The 10,990-nt window shown below is 42.8% G+C and overlaps 1 pseudogene; it reads right to left on the bottom strand.

The window, feature by feature from the left end:
* Window positions 1–1,288: 1,288 nt before the first annotated feature.
* On the bottom strand, window positions 1,289–9,100 carry LOC139173205 (zinc finger protein 665-like; annotated as a pseudogene).
* Between the last annotated feature and the right edge of the window lie 1,890 nt (window positions 9,101–10,990).

The raw sequence follows: 10,990 nt of genomic DNA, 5'->3' as shown, positions 1-10,990 counted from the left end.
ATCCAGTGACGTCACTTCCTTCGCCTCCGCCTCCTTTTCTAAGTCAGCCGTGACGTTCGGTCTCCAGCGGACCAATGGGGAGCGCCTGGAGCTCCCATTCGATTGGTAGATGCGCCCCCTCCCTCATGAATTTTGGGCAAAGTGCCAGGATTGTAGAAAAGGTGGGAAAGAGGCGCGCCTGAGGGGAAGGGAGAGGGCGGGGATGATGGGCATGGGAGTCAGGGGAAGAAAGGGCCCTCACCATGGCTGTCAGCCGGGAAAAAGGAAAAAAAAAAGCTTTGTAGTTTCCAGAGGCTGCAATTTCTCCATCTTTTCCTTCTTGTCCAGGAAAGGTTTGTGGAGATGGAGATATACCTCTGTGGAGGATTTGAAGTCATTTCCCTCAAGAACAACCACCCTGAAGGCTGGGGGGGATATACGAGGCCACAAAAGGGCCCAAATCCTGTCAGAAATAGACACTGGTCAGAAGACAAGCACCAGGAGGCTCTCTGGGCAAATACAACTCATGTCTTAAGGTTATTGCGACAACTCTGGCCTGAAAAGGGAGGAAGGCGGCACTGGAAGGGAAGCCACAATCAGGTAAATGGGTTTACTTTTTTGTAAAAATTGGTCACCGCGATGTAAAAAAGAGCAACAAAGAGGATTAAGGGATCGGAGGCTAAAACATACAAAGAACTGTTGCAGTAAGTGGGCATGATTAGTCTAGACTCTAGTGAAGAGAAGTACTCAATAGCGGCCTCAGAAATCTTTGAGAATCTGCAGAAGTGAAGATATTAGGTGGCCGTCAGTCATTAATGAAAAGAAGGACCAGGGGTGACATGATAGCAGCTTTCTAATATCTCAAGAGTTGCCATAAAGAAGAGGGAGTCAAGCTATTCTTCGGAGAGGGGCGGCATACAAATCTAATAAATTATTATTCTCGAAAACACGTGAGATTAGAACAAGAAGCAATGGGTGGAAACTAATCAAGAAGAGAAGCAACTTAAAACTAAGGAGAAATATCTCAACAGTTAGAACAGTAGTGAATTCTTCAACACTGGAAGTTCTTAAGAAGATACAGTGTTCCATCGATTTTCGCGGGGGATGCGTTCCGAGACTGCCAGCGAAAGTCGAATTTCCGCGAAGTAGAGATGCGGAAGTGAATACAGCATATTTGGCTATGGACAGTATCACAAGCCATCCCTTAACATTTTAAACCCCTAAATTACCATTTCCCATTCCCTTAACAACCATTTACTCAATCATTATTACTGGTATTCACCGTTGAATAAGACACTTAGTGATCCTGATATTTATAAACATAAATATTTATTAACAATAATTATTTTTTTTGTTATTTGCAAAAATTATTAGTTTGGCGATAACTTATGATGTCATCGGGCAGGAAAAACTGTGGTATAGAAAAAAACCCACGAAGTATTTTTTTAATTAATATTTTTTGAAAAAACGTGTTATAGGCAATTCCCGAAGTTCGAACCCGCGAAAATCGAGGGAAAACTATTGGACAGCCACCTGCTTGAAATGGAATAGTTTCCCGCCTAAGCAGGGGGTTGGACTCTGACCTTCTCATATTCTTATTATCCTTCCTTTCTTCCTCCCTCCAGCCCTTCTCCTTTCTCTCTTTCCTCATTTTTCCTTCCTTGCTCTCATCCCATCTTCCCTTCTTTTACAAAAAGGAAAACTGGATGGGCACTCTTGTAAACGAACCTCACTCTGTCAAGGATGTTGGAGTACTCATCTCTAATGACCTTAGTGCCATAGCCCACTATAACAATATTGCCCCAAAAAAAAGTATTACGAGTAGTTAACCTAATCTTGCATAGCTTCTTCTCTGGTAACATGGTACTGCTAACTAGAGCACACAAAATATTTGCTAGATCAATTCTCGAATACAGCTCATCTGTCTGGAACGTGAACTGCATATCAGACATTAATACAATTGAGAGAGCCCAAAGATATTTCATTAGAGTCCTCCATTCCTCTGCTAGCAACAGAATACCTTATGCTACAAGGCTTGAAATTTTGGGCTTGGACAACTTGTTCAGCCAGGTTTCGTATTATGTTTTTCCTGCCCAGGTGTAAAATCTTTACTTTTTTCCAAATTAAAATTTCATTTTATTGGATTCAACATTCTCTCATTTGGATCAGAAAGGCACAATATGCATACACATACAAACCTATAGACATGATGGGTCAGTGGTGATTGCTAATTGCCCACAGCCAGGAGTTCGATCCTCATTAGCTCATGGTTGATTCAGTCTTTAATCTTCTGAAGTCGCTAAAATGACCCACATTGCTGAAGACCATATGCTGACTTGGTAAACTGCTCAAGAGTTTTGTAAAACATTGTGGACTGGTATATGTTATAATGGAATTGCTATTGCTATATAGTTTATCCCAAGCATGGATACTTTAATGATAAGATAGATCACAATTCTGAGTAAAACTCTTCCTACATTCCATGCATTTATATGGTTTCTCCCCCGTGTAGATCATCTTAGGAACAAGATTACATTTTTCAGCAAAGATCTCTCCACACTCCCTGCATTTATACAGCTTCTTCCGTGTGGATCCTCTGATGGGAAGTAAGATTGGCTCTTTGAGCAAAGGTCTTTCCGCACTCCATGCAGTTATATGGTTTCTCCCCTGTGTGGATCCTCTTATGGGAAGTAAGACTAGATCTTTTAGCAAAGGTCTTTCCGCACTCCATGCATTTATACGGTTTCTCCCCTGTGTGGATCATCTTATGGGAAGTAAGAGTAGCTCTTCTAGCAAATGTCTTTCCACAGTCCATGCATTTATACGGTTTCTCCCCTGTGTGGATCCTTTCATGTGAAGTAAGTGAAAACCTATGAGCAAAGGACTTTCCACATTCCATGCATTTATACGGTTTCTCCCCTGTGTGGATCCTTTCATGTGAACTAAGTGAAAACCTATTAGCAAAGGACTTTCCACATTCCATGCATTTATACGGTTTCTCCCGTGTATGGGTCCTTTTATGATAAATAAGACTATTGGCATAAGCAAAGGTCTTTCCACACTCCATGCATTTATACGGTTCCCCCCCCATGTGGATCATCTTATGGGAAGTAAGATTTCTTTTTTCAGTAAATGTCTTTCCGCACTCCATGCATTTATACGGTTTCTCCCCCATGTGGATTATTTTATGGGAAATAAGTCTGCGTTTTTCAGTAAAAGTCTTTCCACACTCCATGCATTTAAATGGTTTCTCCCCCGTGTGGATCCTCGTATGGGAAGTAAGAGTAGCTCTTTGAGCAAAGGTCTTTCCACACTCCATGCATTCATATGGTTTCTTCCCGGTGTGGATCATCTTATGGTAAGTAAGACTACCTTTATTTGTAAAAGTCTTTCCACACTGCATGCATTTATAGGGTTTCTCCCCTGTATGGATCCACTTATGGGAAATAAGACCATCTCTTGTAGCAAAAGTCTTATCACAGTCCATGCATTTATACGGTTTCTCCCCTGTGTGGATCCTTTCATGTGAAGTAAGTGTATTCCTATGAGCAAAGGTCTTTCCACACCCCATGCATTTATACGGTTTCTCCCCTGTGTGGATCCTTTCATGTAAAGTAAGTTTATTCCTTTGAGCAAAGGTCTTTCCACACTCCATGCATTTATATGGTTTCTCCCCAGTGTGGATCCTTTCATGTAATGTAAATGAATTCCTATAAGCAAACATCTTTCCACATTCCATGCATTTATATGGTTTCTCCCCTGTGTGGATCCTTTTATGGTAAATAAGACTACTGCTATAAGGAAAGGTCTTGCCACACTGTAGGCATTTGTACGGCTTCTCCCCTGTGTGGGCCCTTTTATGGATAATAAGACTTTTGGTATAAGCAAAGGTCTTGCCACACTCTATGCATTTGTATGGTTTCACTCCCGAGTGGATCCTTTTATGGGAAAGAGTATTACTGAGTTTTTTGAGCACCTTACCAGTCTCCATGCATTTGTACAGATTCTCCCCAGTGTGGATTCTTTCATGGGAAGTAAGGTGCCTCCATGTTCTAAAACATTCTCCACATTCCAAACATTTATAAGGCTTCGCTTTTGTGTCAATCACTTTTTGAGATATAAAGAAGTTATATGGTTCCTCTGGTTGAGCAAGAAAGTCTTGCATTGGAAAATCAGTGGAAGATGAGGTTTTCTGATTCCAATTCTTTGACTGGTTTCTCTCATGGCTTTTGAATTCCATTCGAATTCCAAACTTCTTGGTTCCATCTTTAGCATTGATCACTTGGAACAGTTCACAGGAATCTTGATTCTCGGGCCCATTATTACCTTCAAAGCAAAAGGGAAATGAAAATGATAAAGATCAAAGTGTACAAAATGTCAAGTGAATTTCCTTCTGAATTTCTCTGAAATGCCATCAGGTTGTATGTGTGCATGCTTACAGAGGTGTAATATGGGCATGATTTCTATATTCATGAGTTGAGAAAGCTTTGAAAAAAATCTATAAAATACCTCTTTCTTTACAATTATCTATATATATGCAAATTTCACTCAGTCTATTTTTGATTTAAAGAAAATAATTGATTAAAGGAGTTGGAAGAGATCTTGGAGATCTTGAAGTAGGCAGACTTGGAGATCTTTTAGGCAGACAACCCTTTTACCACTTCAGGCAAATGGTTATATCTGAAATGGTATAGAACATCTTCTTAAAACTTCCAGTGTTGGAGCATCTATAACTCCTAGAGGCTAGTTGTTTCACTGATTAATTGTGCAGGAATTTTGTTCAGGAGTCAGTTCCCAGAGAACGGAGGCTTTAAAATTATTTGGTGCAATATCACACGAGACCGGTAGTGCAAGATCGCTGGCTAATAATCTAGCATGATCTCACACTATAGTACTTTAGGCCTGCGTTCTTTTAAACATTGAGGATTGTACTAGACCTAAGACAAAACAATCTCTTAGCAAAGCATTTTGTCCAGGGTCTCGTGCAGGCCTTGGTTAGCAGAGAACAGAGGCCTAAAGCATGGTAGTGCGAGATCACTTAAAATCAATCGTGCTACATTTCTCACTGCTGATCTTAGGTGTCTTTCACTATTTCAGGCCTCTTTTTTTCTGTAAATGCACCAAAGTAGGCAACGGAACTGATGATTCGCCACATTGTCGTAAATGCCACATTTTTCAAACGCACTTAGTTTTGGAGAAGGAAAACAAGAAAAAAGGGGGTTGCCTTCTCGGCATCCCATTTTTGTCCTCCCTGGTATCCAGAAGCACACTGCAGACCATAAATGGGCCGCTCCGAGTCTCCGGAGAGGGGCGGCATACAAATCTAATAAATAAAATAAAATAAAATAAATATTTTTTTTGCCTCTGAAATCATCTGCCTGTTCCATTTTCAACTTTCTTGATGCCAGGAAGGACAAAATCCAGATCCGGGGAGGATTTGGGAGCCCCTGTTCACTCTATAAGACACAAAGACATTTCCACCAACTTTTTTGTGGGGGAGGGACAGTGCGTCTAATGGTTGTAAAAATAATAATAATAATGATAATAATAATAATGATGATAATGTCAATACAACACAGCAAACGAGATCACTATTATGCTGGATTTTGTATTTCATCACCAGTTGGGCGCTTCCCAAGCACCTAAGACGGTGTGATATAATAATAATAATAATAATAATAATAATAATAATAATAATAATAATTAATTAGACTTGTATGCCGCTCCTCTCCGAAGACTCGGAGTACATTAAGTCCCAGCAATTAGTAAGTGTGAACAATGGCTGTGGTGCTGCAACACTTGTAGTTTTGGAACTGGGTCTCAAGTACTTGGGGGAGGGCTCGCCACAACTTGGAATGGTCGCTAATTGAACTGTGGTAACACAAAGACTACCTGTACTCTAGGATGCTCTGAGTGACATTGCACGAAGCCTTTGTTCTTGAATTGGATTGGGAGAATGCTCTTCCGTGGCGTGGGTGTGAAAGTTCTGTTCTCACACAATTTGGGAGGTTTCAAGGGACAAATGACAACACAGTCCTCTTACATAACTTCCGAAACACACATAAAAGTACATATCCTCCGTTTTAGTCCGCACGCATACGTTCAAATAAAAATGGAAAAATACAGATAAGAAATGGTACAGAAAGCATCTAAGAAAAGAGACATTGACTCTTTCATTCCTTGGAGCATGAGAAGACCGAATCGTTTTCTTCTCCCTCATAGATGATGATCTCCCGTAATGGTGGTTCTATAATTAAAAAAATTAACTATAATCTGTCTTCTTGAACTCTCTGATTGGCGACTGGGAAAATCTTACCAAGAGAGACCACGTTCCTATGGTTTTCAAGCATGACTTCCGAATGCAGCGCTTTCTGGTCAGGGTCCAGCTGAGACCATTCCTCCTCAGAAAAATACACAGCCACCTCCTCGAAGGACACGAGACTCTCCTGAACCCGGAAAAAAGAACAGAACAGGAGGATTAGCAAGATCTGTCCATCTTCATCAATGATTGAAACAAAAGGATTGAAGGGGGACTCATCAAATTTGCAGACAAGACCAAATCAACAGGAATAAGCTATTGCATTGTGTGTAGCAAAATAAACCAGAGGCTTCATAAACGACTGCATTTTGCTTATTCAAACAACCTTTTATAAGCATAACAAAAAGATTTCTATAATACCACATGTTCTTTCCTAAGTTTCTGGACATGCTCAGTCAACACTTCACTTTGATTGGCTGACTAATTCATCAGACAAGATTCATTGATGAACCATGTTCTGATTGACTGTCCCAGTCAGGAACAAACAACACAACAACATTCCAGAAGATAAGATCAAGGTATAGAAAAATCGACAGATTGGGCCCCATCTAAATGTTCTGCTTGGGCCTACTCGGATCGGAACAAAAGCACCCACTTGCAGAGAATTCAAAGAAAAAACTCACTATATTTAAGAATGATTTGTACAAAATAAGGGCAGTATTTTTGTCCATGTTTGTGGTGTTCCGGGTCCAATTGGCTAACAGATAACGTTGGGCTGTGGCTGAGAGCCAAATTCAATTTAGCTCTAATGTCTTTTAAATACACACTCAAGAATCTTCCGGTTTTCATGAGACAGCTGCATCTCCGCACAATGAACTTAAAGGGATAACAGCAGTTTGCCAACACAGCATTTCTAGAACCCTGGATCAAGGATCTCCACCATTACAAACGTTGATTCTCTATACCATATTACTCATAAATTCTCACCTATATACTGTCTGGGTCTGGTCAAGGTACCCAATGTCTAGACTTTCTTCCAAAGAGATTTCACCTTCTAGAACTTTTCCCATAAAGATATTCCTCTCTGCTTCATGACCTTCTCAACCTGACATCTAATAGGGCCTTCTGGTCCCCAATGTCCCCCTCCTCCTCTGAGTCAGGCATTACCATCATTTAGGTTTCTACAGTCTCTGGTGGTTCCCCAGGTTCCAATCCCCCCTCACACTATCTGACACAGCTGTCAAGGACACTGGCCTCGGGTACCAAGATGGACCCGGTTCATCCTCCTCAGTATCTATGAGTAAGTGAGCTGGTGGTGGACCACTCAAAACACTAACAAACTGAAATCAACAGTGAGAAAATTCCCTGGGAAAGTAATTTCTCAGCCTTTACAAAGCAGGAAAGTTTGATCTTGTATTGTTTACTCCAGGAACATGAACCTGCTATTCTGTTCTCCATGTTGTGGAAGAAAAATAATCCTGGCCGGACAAGAGAGGAAAATAGAGAGCACTGGGCACACCAGCTCCACTTCCTGAAGAGAGAATACAAATGTAATAATTTCCCCCCTTCTTACTTGATTTGGAGGTCCAACCGCTGTTTGATCTCCTTCATAAAAGCCATAAAGCTTCTTTCCTTCAGGATCTCTGGTCTCCATAGTAAAGCACTTCAAATAGGAGGAAGGAAAAAAGCAGCAGAATTAATGTACTTCACACGAAATAAAGCGGATTCTTATAATCGGAATAAAACCTCAAAGCTCCATGACGTTGAGTGAGAAAACAATAGAACAATGTCCTACAAGAATTGGTGAGTTGCAGTATATCATGAACACCAGAAAAGTCTGGGAAGGAGGGGTGAAGTATTCAAACGCATTCTCTGTTCCCTTCTGAGCTCCCCAAGATTTCTCACCTGCAACTGGACCTGCTCCTTCTGCTCTTCCACCTGGCTCAGGAGGAGACCTTCCACCAGGGCCACCGCCTGGGAGCTGGTCTCTGCTCCACACTCCCGCACCCAGTTCTCCATCTCTGGTGGCAGAAGGAACAGGAGATGCTCCAGAACCACCAGGTCCAGCATTTGGGCTTTGGTGCACTTTTCTGGTCTCAGCCATCCTCTGCAAAAGTTGTGGAGTCGGCTGCAAAGTCCTCGGGGCCCCTCAGCTTCCAGGTATCGGATGAAGTTCCAGGGTTGAGCAGCTGAAGGGCCTTTTCTGTTTTGCTCCTTTGGAAAAGGTGGGATGTCCATCCTTTCTCTGTCCAACAGAGCCACTCCAAACGCGTCCAAGGACTGTTGTGGGTCTACAGATACCATTTTCTTCCCAGGACCATTTCGAGTGCAGCAGGACTAACCCCTGCAAGTTATTATGCTGTCTCTCTTTTTCAAATCCCCTGGAGAGAAAAAATTGCCGTGACCCAGTTTCTGTATCTGAGTTAGAAAGAAAAACAAAGGCCAAGAATTAGAAAACAGAATTCAGCCACTGAGCCACTTTCTCCCATCATGCCCGGAGCCCTAAAAGGCTCATCCCAAGGCAGAGCCCAAAAGGAGGCAGCTGGAGAGGCCGCCCCGCTTGCTTTCACTACCCCCCTCTCTCCGGGACAGGATCGGGCCCTCGGAGAGCCAGGTGCGAATCCTGCCTCTTCCTCCTCGCCCGGCTTTTACTCTAGCTGGCCGCCAGCAAGCCCCAGCCCCCCCTCCCCCGCACTGATCCTCTCCCTGTCCCTTCCTGGCATCCGCTTTTTCCCCTGCAGGAAGACGGCGGCTGGGGAGCATGGGACCCGGGAAGAACTCCATCCCAACCCCCGCACCTCGGACACATCCGGATCTCCTTCCGCCAGTCTCCTCGCCTGCTGCCCAACCCCGGAGGTGAAGGAGAGAGGTAAGGCTCCTTGACGTCACTTCCTTCGCCGTCGCCACCTTCCCCAAGCCAGCCGTGACGTTCCCCCTCCAGCGGACCAATGGGGTGTGCCCGGAGTTTGCTCCCTTTCGCAGAGGGCAGCCCCCCTTCCTCATGAATTTCGGACAAGTGTCAGGATTGTAGGAAAGGTGGGAAATGGGGGCGCGCCTGAGGGGAAGGCAGAGGGCGGGGATGATGGGCCTGGGAGTCGGGGGAAGAAAAATACTTCGTAGTTTCCAGAGGCTGCATTTTCTCCATCTTCTTCTTGTCCATGTTCGAAAAACACCTTCAACTGAGCAGGAGCTGAAATATGCTCCCCTCCCCATCTGTTATGCATGTTTATCATCTAATGTCACCACTGATAATCTTATTTAATTTACCTTAAGGTTATGGCATGCCATACAGAGACCAGAACGGGGGCCTAATGCTTGAAAAGTACACTGCTAAAAAAATAAAGGGGACCCACAACACAATGTAACTCCAAGTAAATCAAATTGTCCACTCAAATTCACCTGCTGTTGTGCACATTCAACTTTGTACAGACCAAAGTATTCAATGAGAATATTTCATTTATTCAGATCTAGGAGGTGTTCTTTGAGCGTCCCCTTTATTTCTTGGAACTGTATATATTTTGCCCATACATTTGATTCAGCTTCTGGCCCTTGGCTTGAAAGACAACATGTTCACCCTAAAACATTTTGCAAACACTCTACATTGACATCTGTCATTATTCCATCCAGTGGTGGGTTTCAATTTTTTTTAACTACCAACTTTGTGGGTGTGGCATGGCTTGGTGGGCGAGGGAGGGAAAGGATACTGCAAAGTCTACATTCTCTCCCAGCTCCAAGGGAAGATTCTTGCAAAGTCCCCTCCTGATCAGCTGGGATTCAGGAGGCAGATAATAGATGGGAGTGGGGCCAGTCAGGTGGTATTTACAGGGTTATACTCTACCTGGCTGGAGAATTCTGGGATGTGAAGTCCACAAGTCTTAGGGTGGCCAGGTTTGGGGGCCCCTGGCTTAGCGTGTTAGGTGAGTTCAGCTTCTGTTGGTGAATCACAAGATGGTTGAAATACTGGCTTGGCTGCAATACTGGGGTTATATCTTACCAGCACTTAAAAAAATAGCCACAATGTTAAATCTGTGTCTTTCAGCAACTTGATTGGGAGGTCAATGTTTTCCTCCAACGTGACCTGTTTTTCTTCCTGTCTGGCTTTTCAGTCATTTTATGCTACCTTGCAATCTTTTTTTTTTAGTGCTGGAATTGACTACATAAATTTTAAGAGGTGCGATTCATAGCAATGTTTTTATTGTATTCCTGCTTGCTAACTAATAATAGTAATAAATAATAATAAACAAGCATAGCTCAAGACGACGGACACTTTAAGAAGATGGTACGAAGGCAAAACCAGTGGAAAACGGGGGGAAAGATTTCTTAAATTCTTAAATGAATAAAAAAGAAGGGAAAAATAGAAGTGCATTTAAGCAGCCAGAAAATTTCTCGGTGCAATGCTGCTTGTTGGGATGCCGATTTTTTTGAAGAGCTACAAGCCTGACAAAGTCAGACACCTACACTGTATAATAGGTTATTTTGGACTGCTGAAGTTCTGGCTAAAATAAATCTTTGGTCTCTGCTGAATGATGACCGGGGGGGGGGGGGGGGATTGGAGCAGTGGCCGCTGCCTGGTTATGTAGTAAAATCATGATTTGGTTTTGCAAAGCAGCTACTGTCTGCGTTAAAGCTAAAAAATCATTCTGTGAATTGGACATGATGAAAGGCTGGACTGGATTCTCTCAGGTTTTTCTACAAAATGTTCTGGTTTGACTGGGGTCTGGCTTGCTGCTCCAAGAATACGAGCTTACAGGC

The sequence above is a fragment of the Erythrolamprus reginae genome, chromosome 10, assembly GCF_031021105.1.
Source record: "Erythrolamprus reginae isolate rEryReg1 chromosome 10, rEryReg1.hap1, whole genome shotgun sequence".
NCBI classification, from domain to species: Eukaryota; Metazoa; Chordata; class Lepidosauria; order Squamata; family Dipsadidae; genus Erythrolamprus; species Erythrolamprus reginae.
Note: the sequence above shows the minus strand (reverse complement) of the source record. Positions and strands in the feature narration are given on the sequence as shown.